Below are 14,211 nucleotides of genomic sequence, written 5' to 3'. Positions count from 1 at the left end.
ACAAGATTAAAGAGACTTTGGCAGGACTTCTGGGGAATCGTGACCCATGCATTCCCATGCCATGTCTGCTCTTTGCATAAATAAACATGTTTCAGTTGTTAAGAGATTCAGTGACCTTGCTGAGGGCTAGATGAATATCGTTATTAAAAGTAGGGTATGCAGCTGCATTATATGAGCCCACTTCCATGTCTTCACAGGGTTTGCTATACCAACTATAGCACTTGCTAGTGAATGTGTTCTTTACTGCTAAATGTGCATGTGATTCTTCTCTTGCCTTATGTGTGTACTGCTCAGAATCCTGCCCCTCTCTTTAGAAAGTGCTTGGATTCTGTATGTGTGGTGCCTTAAACACCAACCTACAACTTGTTTCCGGTGGCTTTTATCTCTGTTGCTTCATGGAGTATGTAAACTGTGTTATTCTCTATGTGAGACTTGTGTGTGACTGAGTGACTCATTCATTAATCTGGGATGGTCAGACCATTTAGTCATGCAGTTCTTTTTATGGTGGTGACGAGGGGATCTTGAGGATAAAGCAGATGTGAACGTTTGTTGTGGTACTTTGCTTAGCATAGGGGTGAAAATTCTGTCCTTTGTAGGAAATGAGAGACATACAGTTTACCACATGCATTTTTGATGTCAAATTAGTATCTGTAGGAAGTATAGTCTTGAAATGGACATGTAGGTTAGGTCCTTAACGTGAATTCCACTTTGCATTCATAATATATCATGTATGTTCTGTGTTCAAAAATTCTCAAGTGCAGTGGGTTTAATAAAGGATCTTGCTTTAGTCTGAAAATGACCACTTCTTCCAAAAAGCTGTTTTAAGGAAAAATTACAGTTAAGTCTACATATAGAAGTGTGACCTAAATCAAATACTTTGAACTGATTTTCTGTAATAAGTTATTTGTTCTGTTCTGTGACATCTATGTGTGTCTGTTTTGTGATACACCTATTAAATTAGGCAGCAGCAAAGCTAATCATGCCTTAATTTGTTTAAGCACTGTCGTTTACTTGAAGGACTATAGATGGGGATGTGAAGCATTAAAGCCCAGCATATGGTATGCGTGACCTCATCAGAGTGGTGTTTTTGTCTGGGTGGTGTTTGGCAGTGCCCATCAAGGACATTGTTGGGCTGAAGTGTGTGATTCTGTTGTTGCTGGCTCAAGCAGCTGGAGTCAACTGCATTGTAATTCGGGCAAGCAAATGACGAATAACAAAAAAGTGGTTTATATTGTATTTTTTCATAGTAAAATATGCTTGTGGAAAGATCTGGAAAGACTCTGCCTGAAGCGCTGAGTGCATTTCAGTGTGTGTCTGGGTCGGGCAGAGCAAGGGTGCATGATTGATTGTATTCTTCCAAATATGTACATACTGTGTGTGATAATGTATTTCCAAAGGATTTCTGAGCACACAGCACTGGAGCAAATGTGCACAGTGGAGGCAGGACAGAATTCAAATGAAGTTTCTTCACAATCATTAAACTTCCTACAAAGGGTATTTTACCACTTAGGGAGGAAAGTGGAAGCAAGGGTGCACAGTCTTTAAAAAGTGCTCCTGCTTATCTGTTTTTTAAAAAACAAAATCTTGCTAAGAAAGAAATGTTTGTAGTGAAATCTCTCTTCAGGCCTTACACTCTCCTTCAGAACTTTTTTTTTCTGGAAGACAAGCCTGGTTGCTGTAGTGTTTCAAAATGGTACAGTCTGCCTGTCTACCTCTTTGTTGAAGGTTGCAGATGTAAAGATAGGGCAATGAGAAATCCCCTGTGGGAGGTGTTGCATGAACAGTGATAGGCACCTGTACTTTGCTCTTTTTCTAAATGTGTGTGGCACGTCTGAATGCTGGCAGGTCAAATGTCTAACACGCCTTAAAGATTGTTGAAATAATAAACTTTCTCACCAGTCATGAAGTAGGTACATCAGATACAGGACCTAATATACACTTATCTTGATCTATTACAAATTCAAGTCATATATACCATTAAGAAAGGTATTGAGAGAAGGGCTATGAGCAACTCCACTGTTCTGCTTTTCTGTTCATTGTGGGCAGACACTGGATATTTCAGACCTGGATGCCTTTGGGTTCCATGACTTGTTTGCTTGTATAAGAGCAAGTAAGCTGGGCTTGTGTAGTAATGACATGTGCACATAAAAAATTCTTTAAACATCTTGAAACAGGGATAAAATAGTATTTTTCTGTCTGTATTTTAAGCACCCCATAATTATATGTGCACTCATCTTCCAGACTTCTGTTACTTTAAGCTTCAGGCTTAAAAATAACTACTGCAGCTGAAAATTGCTTTTCCCATAAACTTGTACCTCCAGTGACGGGGCAGGCAGGAGCTTTTGGGGTTGGTGCCACCCTTTGAGGTTGCCAGAAGCAGCTGAGCCACTCCGGGTGCTGGCCACAGAACCTGTGTGCTCCCCTCGTGCTTTCGGTTCCTCCACGGGCAGCCCGGGCACACACAGCTTTCTACAGCTTGAACTCCTCTCAGAGCTGTGCTGAGGAACTGTCCCAATTCTTTCCCATGTCTCTGGACCACCCATAAGGAGTCCAGCTGGCTTCCCTGGCAGCCCTGTAAAGAGCGATGGTCTAAACAGCTTGTTACCGACACATCTGAGTTTAAGGGGACGGCTCCAAGATGTGGGGAAGCAAAAAGCTGCGTCCAGCTAGAAGTGGGTCAGATGAGTCATAGCAGCCCTCACTGCGAGCTACACGTGCAGGACAGAGGAGTTTCATCAGAGGGCTCACAAAGGGAGAGGAATGAGGGAGGAGGGATTGGCACCCTCCATTTGTAGAGTCAGAGGGACATGTACATCATCTGCCCTAAGCCTGTATTTGTGCTTCTCTTTGAAAAAGAGCTCCTTGTTTGAGAACATCCTGTTTTCTCAAAAGAGGTGGAATAAAATGACACCTTTCTGTTTTACCTTGATCTGTTCAGAAGTAAGGGCTTCAGTCACTTTTTATCTCTCAGCAGGGTTTGATGCAGCAGTGGAGTTGTGCAGATCTGAGGAGCCTTAGGGAAGTGAGCAGTGTGGAGGGGAGGCCATCAGCCAGCAGGAAGGTGACGCAGCTGCCACAAATAGCGTGGCTGCTCCGGAGGGGAGGGGTCCGGGGGAACTGCTGAAGCTGGGGGAAGGTGCATAAGGAGGAAGAGGGAAACTCTTGTGAGGTCCTTGGGATAAGCTGAGGTTGCTTCAATGCAGATGACACTCAAATCCATAGGAAAGCAGTTTTCCTTCCTCTGTCATATTCTTCCTACAATTTCTGAAAAAACAGTCAGTTCAATGATTCGATTTCATTAATCCTACTCTAGGAAGTAGTATTTAAGTAAGTAATTAAAAGTTTGGATTTCAGAATGGAAGAGAGGGAACAAAACTTGCTTCTTTTTTGAAGGTGAATATCAAATCATTTTGCTGAAGTATTTTGGTACTTCTGAAAAGGCATGCTTGGGATTACTGAGTTTAAAAATCCATCCAGTGTTTCAGTGTAACATTTTCGTGTGTTTGATCACAAGTGATTACTTTTTCTCCAGTAAAAATCCATGGAAAATAATCACTCGATAGTAAGTGAAGGGAGCCATGTTCTTGGTTCTGTGTCCTTGAAATTTCTGTTTCATCTATTAAAAATGAAAGTTTAAAGTATTTTTCTTAGGTGGTGGTCTTGACCAACCCTTCTTCTGCAGTCCAGACTCCAGGCCAGCTCCTGGAGGAGTCTGTTTCACATTAGAACCAGTTGCTGCCTTGCCCCTGTGTTCTTGGTTTCCCAAGTTGCTCTTTGTTGGGATTGGGAATCTTTGGTGCTTTAGGGATCCCAGAGCTGTGAGAGCAAGTAAACTCTGCTGTGTTGCATGGGTGTTTGTACCCAGAGCAGGAAGAGAGTGAGCATTCCTGCATTTCAGGTAGGGGGAAACTTGAGTTTCACCCAAATTAAGCCTTATCTTGACATGATAAACATGATAGCTCATTTGCTGAAGTGCTCATTGGTTTGTTTGCTTTTGTTCCTCCCTTGGATACAATGTCCCTTTGTTCTGGCTGCCACTCTAGATCTTTTTCTTACAGAATGTATTTCTGAAATTGCACTAATAGAAGTAATACTTTGTAGTCTGGGGTTACTGCTTCACAGCAACTACTCCACAGCCTTCAGCAAGCCAAAATTAGTAGAGGTTGAGAGCTATAGCAGTTCCAGGTCTGTGTATCTAATACTTTTTCCAGGCCAGACATCTGGGGAGAAACTCAAGTAATTTTATACAAACTTGAATTTTTGGAATTAAAACCAAGTATGAATCTTGCTATTTTGTTAGACATTGGAATAACTTTACTAAGGGCTTGTGGAAGGCTTGGTGTACAGAGTATTTTTTTTTTTAACGATATAGTAGTAATTACAGAGTCTTTTTATTGCTATTGTTTATAAATACTGACACCACCCTTCAATCTAGCAAACATTTCCTGTCTTTTGAATGGAGTTAAAATGAACTATTCACATTCTTCCTCTGTAACCTCTTCTACTTGAGTGTATCTGCTAGTTTTATTGAGGGCAGTATTTTAGTGTTTTTGATGAACAAGTGAGTTTGAATCAAAGTGTTTTCTGCATCTCACTAGTGATTATATTTTTTGTGATTTTAGTTGTGAGTGTTAAGCATGCAGTTTAAAAATTATATTTCAAGTGTAGAGGCAGGGGGTTTACCCCATTTGAATGTTTTCTTCACTTTCGTTGTGTTCTTATCACCACATCACACCATTTTGGTATACAGCAGATAAAATCAGGTTAAAGCAGGTTTCAGAATGCATAAGACTTGGTGGCTAAATTATGGTGCTTGACAGCGTTGAGCTTTTTTCTTTTTTTTTCTTCTTTTTTTTTTCCCCAAGTGATGTAGTTCAGTTTTGAATTATGTCTTCAATAGGAATTTTTTGGTTCTGCGTGCTGGGAGATTTATCTATGAAAAAATATTGTGAAATAGAAGATCATTGTATCAGTTTTAAACTCTGAATGACTTTCCTAAGTTTACCCCAGGGAATTTATTGCAGCAATAACTGAAACATCCCTGTTTGCTGATTAGCAATTTAATCTTTCCTCTTTGCAGACCGTTATTCATCAGTTCTATAAAAGGCATATCCATGGCTTTCTCCAGAGCTGCAGAGAGCTGTAGTGTTAACCCAGCTGTGATATATGTTCCAGCTGGTCAGATCAGTTATTTATAGGGAAAATTTCTAAAATGACTCCAGCAGGTCAGAACAGAGCTCTCTACAGGAAAAAAAGACAGTGCTGCCTTAAATCTTATTCAAAATTAACTTTGAAAAGTTCTCTGCAAATACAGTGGTACTTCTAAAATGTAAGGAAAATGAATTTTATTTTTACCTACTTTCATAACACCAAGCATGTGGGCCAACATTTATGTATTTGTATTCTGAGAAACACATAATGAAATAAATCCCTGAAAGCCACTTGAAAATAAAACATGAATATAATTCAGTGGACTAAGACACATTGGGTTTCAAGAACGTTTGGATGGTATCTGATGTATTCTTTCTGCCTTAAAAAAAAAGCTAAAATACTATTATTTGTAGGGATTTGTTTTCTGCCCATAATCCTCATGAGTTATAGAGAAATGGAGGTGGAAAGTTCTGTGTTTCCTATTTGGTAAATAGGATTGAGGATATCTACAGCAGGGACTAGGTAGCTGTGTGGTTGCTGTTGGCCATCTAAGCTGGTGGTAGGTGAAATTCCCGAGCAGGGAGCCATTCACAGGAGTGATTCACTGCTGGATGTCTCCAGGAGGCAGTGCTGGTTCTGGGATCTGTTATCACACTGACACACACTGGGCAGTTTTCTGCAGTTCTCTTCTGCAGAGCTGAGTTGAGAGGCCTTTGCTGTTCACTTGAGGAAGCTCTCAGTTAGCTGCAGTCTCTTCAGGGAGTGTTTATTGCTGGGTAATTCACTGCTGAGGGACTGGCGGGAGGTGACCAGCGAAGAGCTGACCTGTGCCGCAGTCACTGTCTGTGCTGGTGGTGCACAGCTCTGCGGTGCCACAGGTGACCCCTGCTGTCCCTCGTGGTGGGACATGTGGCTCCTGTGAAGTGGTCAGTGTCTGAACAGGCCTCGTGTCTTGGCTTGATTTCTGGTTGCGTTAGGTTGCTTTGCTAGCAGCCCACTAGTCCACACAACTAGTGATCAACAGAATGTACTTTCTTTTTGGCTTAAAGATGCCTTCAGCCATACAGCTTGTCCTTCAGCTGATGTGATTTGGGTCTTGTTGGGTACATTCTGTTCACAATTCACAATTCAAGAGTGTCTGGTTCTCACTTCAAATTTTAGTATCAACATACAAAAGAGGTTTCTTCAATCTACTTACTTAACAGGTCTTGTTAGCATCAACTTCACTCTGCTAATTGCTTGCTTCAGAGAAATGTCTGCACTTTGAGGTTTCTTTTCCCATAGTGGCAGTGAGTTGCTTAGTGACTCAAGGACTTGTTCCAGTATCACCGCATGACTGAGTGGCTTAGGACCAGTAATCCCTCCCTGCTTCTCCTACAATTAGAAAAAAATTAGTACAGGTTGCATATTGCTGAGATGGTGCTGATAAATATGTGGAGCCTGCCATGAGGAAGCGGAAGGAAATGTGATTCAGTGGAAAATGAAAGAAAAGCAAATGTAGTGTAGCTGTGTCATCAAAATGAGAGAGAAGGTGGACATGGAGTAGTGTAGTTCATTTGACCTTTACGTGTGTGTATGTGGAGAATGTGAATAGTGCAAACCATCAGCACGGTGTGCTAGGTGGAAGCTGAAAGCCCTGTTTTGTGGCTAGGAGCCTCTTTTTGGGGAAAGTCTTAATGCTAAAAGATACCTGACCTTGAGGGAAGAGTGTGCTTTTCTGACCCAGATTGTCCTAGCTGCTCAGAGAGAGAGAGTAACATCATTTGTGAGCATAAGGGTCATCTATTTTTTAAATATCTATTTTCAAAAGTGCAAGACGACTATAGATGTCACTAGAACAGTTTTTAGGCCAGTTACTGACAATATTTGTCTAGCCCAGGTTTGTTTTTGCTTCTCCATTGTTGCTTACTTTCCTGCTGGATGTTCATCCTGTCCATGTTCGTGCTGTTCTGATTTCCCCTCTGCCTTCCCATACCAGACTGTCGCCTACAGATAGAAGAATAATAAACTGACCTGTAAAATGTAAATTTTACACCATGCCCCTTTCACCTGAGGTATTGATAGTTTCATAGGAAGGCAAATACCTCTGTTGATTTTTGTGTTAGTAAGTTAAAAAATCATGGAGAATGTTAGACTACAAGTCAGATTTTTCCCTCCTCTGTATATTTATGTTCCTAATGTTAATATATCAGTTATGCTTCCAGAACTGAACAGATCAGTGTAATGATCCATCTTCAAGCCTGAAATCAGGACTTGGAGAAGTGTAAGTGTAGCCCTGATCCCCTGATTCTCAAACCTGATAATTAAAATTTTAAAATCAGTTTCAACTCTTAGGTAAAATGAGGAAGGCAGTAGGAGTGTGTGGGGAGAAGTATTATGCATAGGGAGGAGTGAGGAGCAGCAGAAGAATCGTTGATAGCTTTTCCTGAGAAATGTTAACTTTACTGACAGTTGGAAAATCACTAAATTTGTACTCCTCATCTTTTTTCCCCTTGTAATTTTAACTTCCTACTTAGAGAAACGTAGTCATTGCTCTTACACGCTGAAAATAACCGCTAGTCTTTAAATGTTTGTGGTCTGAAATATCTCTGAACGTTTGTCCTTGGAGCGGTGCATTCGGAGCCCCTCGCTGGGTGGGGATTAGTTATCCCGGTTATCCCGGCCGGCTGTGCTGGCCCCGCACGCAGGGCCAGCGTCACCGCCCGGCCCTTCCCCGTGTGGCCGTGCCGCTGTGCACGTGGAAACGGGCCTGACCTCGGCCCGACTTTGTTTCTGGTTTAGGGGTCAGGGCTGTGCCTTCAAGCTTGACTTAACTGGTTCAGATGTAGCCCGGCAGCTGCCGGGTTTGAATGAGGTAAATTGTGACTGTGCGCTCAGAACAGCAGAAAATAGGTCAAGTGTGGGTTGGGTTTACATAGAAAGCGCTAGCGTCGCCTGGTAAGCCTAAGCTGCTTCTCTCAGCTCAGACAAAGCCGTTTAAGGTAAACTGGGAAGTTACAATCTCCCCCAAAAACTTTCTAGCCTTTCTAGCTTTCCAGCCTCCGTGTCAGTGGGCGGCGTTGTCCTCGATGAGCGAGGAGCGTGAAGCTGCTCGGGTCGGTGTGTTCCCCAGGGCAGCGCCTCTGGGAGGGAGCTGCTGCTCTGCCTGTGTGCTGCAGCCCCGCAGCCTTGCATCCCCGCAGCCTTGCGGCCCCGCAGCCTTGCGGCCCCACAGCCTTGCGGCCCCGCAGCCTTGCGGCCCCGCAGCCTTGCGGCCCCGCAGCCCCGCAGCCTTGCATCCCCGCAGCCTTGCATCCCCGCAGCCTTGCATCCCCGCAGCCTTGCATCCCCGCAGCCTTGCATCCCCGCAGCCTTGCATCCCCGCAGCCTTGCATCCCCGCAGCCTTGCAGCCCCGCAGCCTTGCAGCCCCGCAGCCTTGCAGCCTCGCAGCCCCGCAGCCTCGCAGCCTCGCAGCCCCGCAGCCCCGCAGCCCCGCAGCCCCGCAGCCTTGCAGCCCCACGCTGCCGCTCTCACCTCCCACCCACCAGCTGCAGTGGCACAGCAGCTGGGGTAGCCTTTCACTTGTCAGAGACAAATCAGGAATATACTGTTTACCAGTGGTTTATGCATGCTGTGTGTCTAGAAAGAAGCTGCAGGAGATCCGTATTTAGACTCATTTAAATTTGGTTATTTCCCTCCTAAGTTCTGGTGTGGTCTGCGTGGCAGCCGCAGTGCCTGCCTGGTAATACCCTCAGGGATGTCAGCTGCTGCCAGCTTCTCTGTGTTTTAGTTAGATGCTTATCTTTTGCCACTGGAAAAAAAGTCTGGTAGCAGGGCAGAGGGATACTGCCAGTTTGTAGGTGATGTTCTTATTATGATCTTTGGTATTGTGCCTGTCTGCATTTTGTGTGTTTTTTTCTCACTCTGATGTCAAGCAGGACAATGTTAAGATTGAAGGTTTGTTAAAAATTACAGTCAGTGAAAGAGATTACAGATCAGTGATATAATCACATATGTCAGGTGACATGATCAGTGAAAGATAAAAGGAAAAGAAAAGGATTTTGCTGGTTATCAAGAAATGAAAATAAGGAGGGAGTTGTACAGGCCTGCTTTCAAATGAAGGTAGAAATTAGCATGAATGTGTTTGAGGCTGGGTGCAGGTATCATGTTTAATCTTTTTTATGGGAGAAAATAATCTAAAAATGGCATTAGAGGAGTAGTATAAATTCTCAGCAGTTTAGATTTTTAAAAGTGCTTTTTGCTGCCACTCTTCTGCTGTCTAAAGACTTGTGGCAATCAGTAGGGAAGTGTTGGCTTGTCTTCACTGCAGTTCTCATACCCGATTTCCATGCAGCTAAGTTCAGTGCAGTTTTACAAATGACTCACTGCAAAAGGGGAAAAATGGGCTGGGGGCTCATTTTATAGAAGCTAACATTCACTTACAAAACAGGAACAGAGCTGAAGGTTCAGTTTTGCTCTTTGATTTTGCACTGTTTTAAGTTAAATGTGGTCCCTCTGCTGTTAAAAGTCCTGACAAAATGCTTATTTCAATGTGCAGTGCACACTGTAAACATTGTAAACAGGGCTGTCAGGTTGGTTATGTACTAGTTTTCATCTAATTCGTGTCCCAAATTATCAGAAAACCTCTAAGCAGCCAGAGGAAGCTATAGTTAATTAAGCCACAGATGGTGAGGACTAATGTGGCGTTGACCTTTGTGAGGACTGCAAAATCTACTTAGTCTTTCTCTGGAAAACACTAGCTGAAATGAGTTCTGCTGATATTAGAAAGATGTCCTTGATGCGTGAAGCCAAATGCAGAGACCCCAAGACCAAGGAAGGAGCTTTCTCAAATGCAGGTTTGCAGGTTCCCAGTGTTTGATGTGTGTTGAGATGTGGTCTTCAGGGCTCTGATTCAAGCCTTTTTAATTTTTAATGTTTTTCTGGGACTGGCTTAGCTGGAATGCATATTGTCAGTTCTTCTCCACTGACAGTGGAGAGCTGACGGCTGAGCGGAGTGTGTGTGCCCTCCCGTGAGCAGCGTGCAGGCTGTGTGACTGGGGTAGGGGCAGCTTCTGGAATCACTTTTCAGTCCTCCTTGCTCCAGGGTTTCATCTCTCAATTTCTGCCCCTCAAGTTTCTGAACAATGATTTGGAGGAGTATTTTAAAATGGTGAGGACGTGTGTTGTTTCAGTAGTTGAAGTCTTGTGGAGGAGGTAGCTGTGGAAATAGGTAGGCCTTCCTGCCACTGTCATACCTGGCTGCCCACAGTGCAAACATAACTCCAGGTCATTCGAGCCTTTCAGAGCATTTTATATGGTCTTTAGGCAATGGGCAGGTTCAGCACATCTGGGGATACCTCTCAGTGTCTTGGACAATATTTTTTATGGATGGAGAATGAGTAGGAGAATTCTCATTGAGATTTTGACTTGTTTTTCTATGGGTACTGTCTTGAAATTCCTGTTTGATCTCAAAGGAATTTTGACACATGTCAAGTGATCTAAGCACTTGTTCACCTGTGACTCTGAATGATAAATTATTTTGTCTGAAGAAACTCTCTGAAAATGCTTCTCTAAACAACAAATTCTCCTTCCTGGTTGGACCAGTGTGATATCTTAACCTGATGGTATGGTCTGTGGTTTCAACCTGCTTGTATTGTTTTGCACAAGGATAAAGAACAGATGTGCTCAGAAAAGCACAGCATCTTTTTGATACTTGGGGAAAATTTCATTTTCTATTCTTCTCAGGACATTCTTGAACACATCCCAGCAGGTGAGAACAATCACCTAGAGGGACATGGAGCTGGCTCAGTTCTTTGGATAATTAAGCGTAAAGTCCAGTCCAGCGGAAGTGAATTCCTCTTTTGATCTAGAAAGAAGGAAGAATATGAGATGTAAAAAAACTTGTCATAGACCGGCAAGCTTCTGGGGGTCACATTGCCTCATGTGACTGTTTTACAGAAGGGCAGGAGTTGTCTCAGCCATGTTTTTCTAGCCCATAGGCCCTTTGTCTTCTCCCCAGAGTTGCATATAGTCATTTGTGGAGCAAGGGGCACTGCCACTTGAAGTACCTAAAGAGCTTCCTACAGTAGATTTGAAGAAGAATGTAACAGTCCCCTTTATTTGATTTGCATCCTGATTTGCATAAAGATTTCAAACCATTATTAGCATCCTTCTGGAGAAGGTGTTCCAGGACTTGTGGAAAAACTAGTCTGGGAGAGGGTACCGTACTTACTTTTGTTTGTAAATCTGCTTTCAAATGAGGAAAAGTCTGGAGGAAAATCCTGTAGGGCATTTAAATCTTCTGGAGGTTAGTCTGTCAATCATGCTGCATCAAGCAAGAAGAGGAAAACTGAGAGTTACAATTGCCAAGGTTCAAATCTAGACAGTAATTCTTCCTTGAGCAGTATGAACACAGGGTAAGGAAAAGAACTGGGAACTGCAGAGTCATCTGCTTATCTTCAGTGCTAAACTAGGGAAGAGACTGCAGCCATCAGCCTTGCCTGCTGTCCTCTCCCTGCTTTTGCCAGAGTTTGTGATGTGTGCTGAAACAGTGTGGTTAAGGCCACTGCTTTATAGTTTAACACATTATGCCGTTAATTTCCAGGGGTTTAGATACTCAGATTTAAGACTAAAGATGGAAAAAGGTAAGTCATAGCACACACATTTTTTCATAGATACATGTACACAAAAGAGCAGAATTTTTGAGATTACAGGAACTTGCTCTATTGGTATCTTCTCCCTACCCTGTGACTGATATGTTAAATGTGTGCTGTGTGTATATTTAGAAATTCTGCATTGTCTTTGATATCGTCCACATAATCCCAGTCACACCTACATTCAGTTTGTGTAATGGGTCTTTGACCTAAGTTGTGCCTTTTGTGGCTGATATTTGAGCTCATCTTTCTCCAAGGGTGAGGAGATAAATGCAAAATGGGCCTTGCAGTCTCCTTTTCTAAGTGTTCATGTGGAGCACTCTCAGCCAAAGGTGCTGATGTCATGCATCTGAATAGGAAATAGAGGTTCAAATGTACCATATGTAGCATGGACATATCTTCAGTGTCAAGTTCAAAGAAGGCCGTGATGCTTAGGAAGGATGTGAAATGTAAAAAAAAACACCAGTGTGTGTTGCCTGCAGGAAACAAATCAAAAATGGTTTAAGAGGACATAGAGACTCAAAAACTGTGTAAAGAACTCATGAGAGTAGTTTAATGTTAAGAGTAACAGGTTTGATTTCATGGTACTTAATCAATGTGTATAATCTCAGAGTGAAGGTACAGATTTTCTTAGATGTGACTGAAGAGGTTACTCAAAATGTGCAAGGTCTGCACATTAACTACATTTGTAAGTCAGCCAAAGTCAATGTTGCAGTCCTGGGCCTGTTGCTGAGATCCAGTGCATGTGGATCTGAGTGGGGAAATTGTTGGTGCGGGAGTCTCTTGCAACCTCTGTGAAAGAGAGTGTATGGGGAGGAGGGCAGATGAGTGATCACCACACACTGAGCAACATTTGTAGGATCTGTCGTGTTCCCCTGGCAAATCATTCCCCTTTCTGCTGGTGGTGGTATTTCTGTATGTGGGATCACTGCACAAACGGATTTGCACACATAGACAAAAGAGCTAATACTCTTTTTTAAACTGATTTGAGAGAGGCCTTTCTTGAATAAATTTTAGTTGTGACCCTCTTGTGCCTCTGGTAATGCTAGCAGTGTACTTATGTGGTTGGTATTTTGAACCTTGTGGTAGAGGTCCTGTTGATCTTCCTTCACTTTCACTTTGTTCCAATCTACATGTATTAAAATGGTCATCTTGACCATTTCTTTGATCCAAGGTCATATAATTTGTAAAAGTGTAAGGATAGAGAGAGTAATTTTCTCTAATAACCAAAGCATTGATGCATTCTCCATAGTGGAGCACAGCAAATCCCCAAGTGTCAGGAAGTGAATTTTGAATTGAAAATAGATATCCTGTCATCAGTGGGTTAGCAGGAATTATCTCATCCAGATGAATAGAGAGAAATTGCTTGTGTCACTGGAGGGCCTGGCAGCAGTGCACGATTCACTGGGTGTTGCTTGTATCTTTGTGTTCTGTGGCTGGAGCTCTTCATAATAAATTGTGAAACATCAAGGAACTTGTTGGAGATCAAGGAAAGAAATTGCTTGATCTCGGCTGCAGTACTGATAAAACATTCTACATTTTGTATGTGGAGAATTGCACTCATTATTTTAGCTGTCTGAAGTTCTCTTGCTATAAATGAATGTTGCTGCTGCTCATGGATTTCCAAGGCCGTGTTCTGTGTGAAGAGCCACCGGGCTTTTCTTTCTTTGCCTCAAAGATGGAAATAGCAAATTTGCTCTGAAATAGAGAAATAGGTGTTCTAGCAGTCCAGAGATGAATGGTGATTGTTAAGCCATGCTTGCAAGGATATGAACCAGATTCTGTGCCTAATTTTTTTTGTGTTAGAAGGACAGAGCCACTGAATATATCTTAATTTCCAGATGATATCCTACCAAATACTGGAAAATAATCTTTTCCAGGAGAACTGATTGTAATAAAAATTAAACTGTGTCTTATTTGAAAACTACCTAATTAACAAAGGCCAACATATTTGAAAATCAGCAATGGTGTTTCTCTCAGAATGCTTGTTTCTCTTAAAATACTGCTTGTGTGTCACATTTGTAGGTTTGATATCTGTGTTTATGCTCAACATGTCCACATTACATTTTAGAGATATGGGAAACAGATTTTTTTTTTAAATTTAGTAATTATTCAAACAATTCTTTGTGCATACCTGTGAACGTCTAAGTCTCCAGAGGGCATTTTTAGCTTGTAGTAAGCCAGTATGAAAGTGTGATCCTATTAATAGCTTACAAGTCTGGCCACATGTGGGATCTGACATACTGTGTTCCCATGAAATAACTTCTAGCACTATGTTATGCTTTTAAGTTTTTTCTAAAAATAGCACAGGGATTTGTAGGCAATCAGTAAAATTAGCATCTAACTACTTAATATTGTATTTTAAAATACATCTAGGAAAATAAACAAAAATGTTACAAGTAAACATAACATATGGTTCTTTTTTTA

The 14,211-nt window shown here is 42.2% G+C and overlaps 1 protein-coding gene across 5 annotated transcripts in view; it reads left to right on the top strand.

The window, feature by feature from the left end:
• Positions 1-14,211, top strand: part of JMJD1C (jumonji domain containing 1C) — a 158,865-nt gene that overhangs the window by 104,472 nt on the left and 40,182 nt on the right. The gene's annotated exons all lie outside the window — the stretch shown is intronic.

Source organism: Prinia subflava, chromosome 9 (assembly GCF_021018805.1).
Source record: "Prinia subflava isolate CZ2003 ecotype Zambia chromosome 9, Cam_Psub_1.2, whole genome shotgun sequence".
Lineage (NCBI taxonomy): Eukaryota > Metazoa > Chordata > Aves > Passeriformes > Cisticolidae > Prinia > Prinia subflava.
This window is presented reverse-complemented; position numbering and strand designations above follow the sequence as displayed.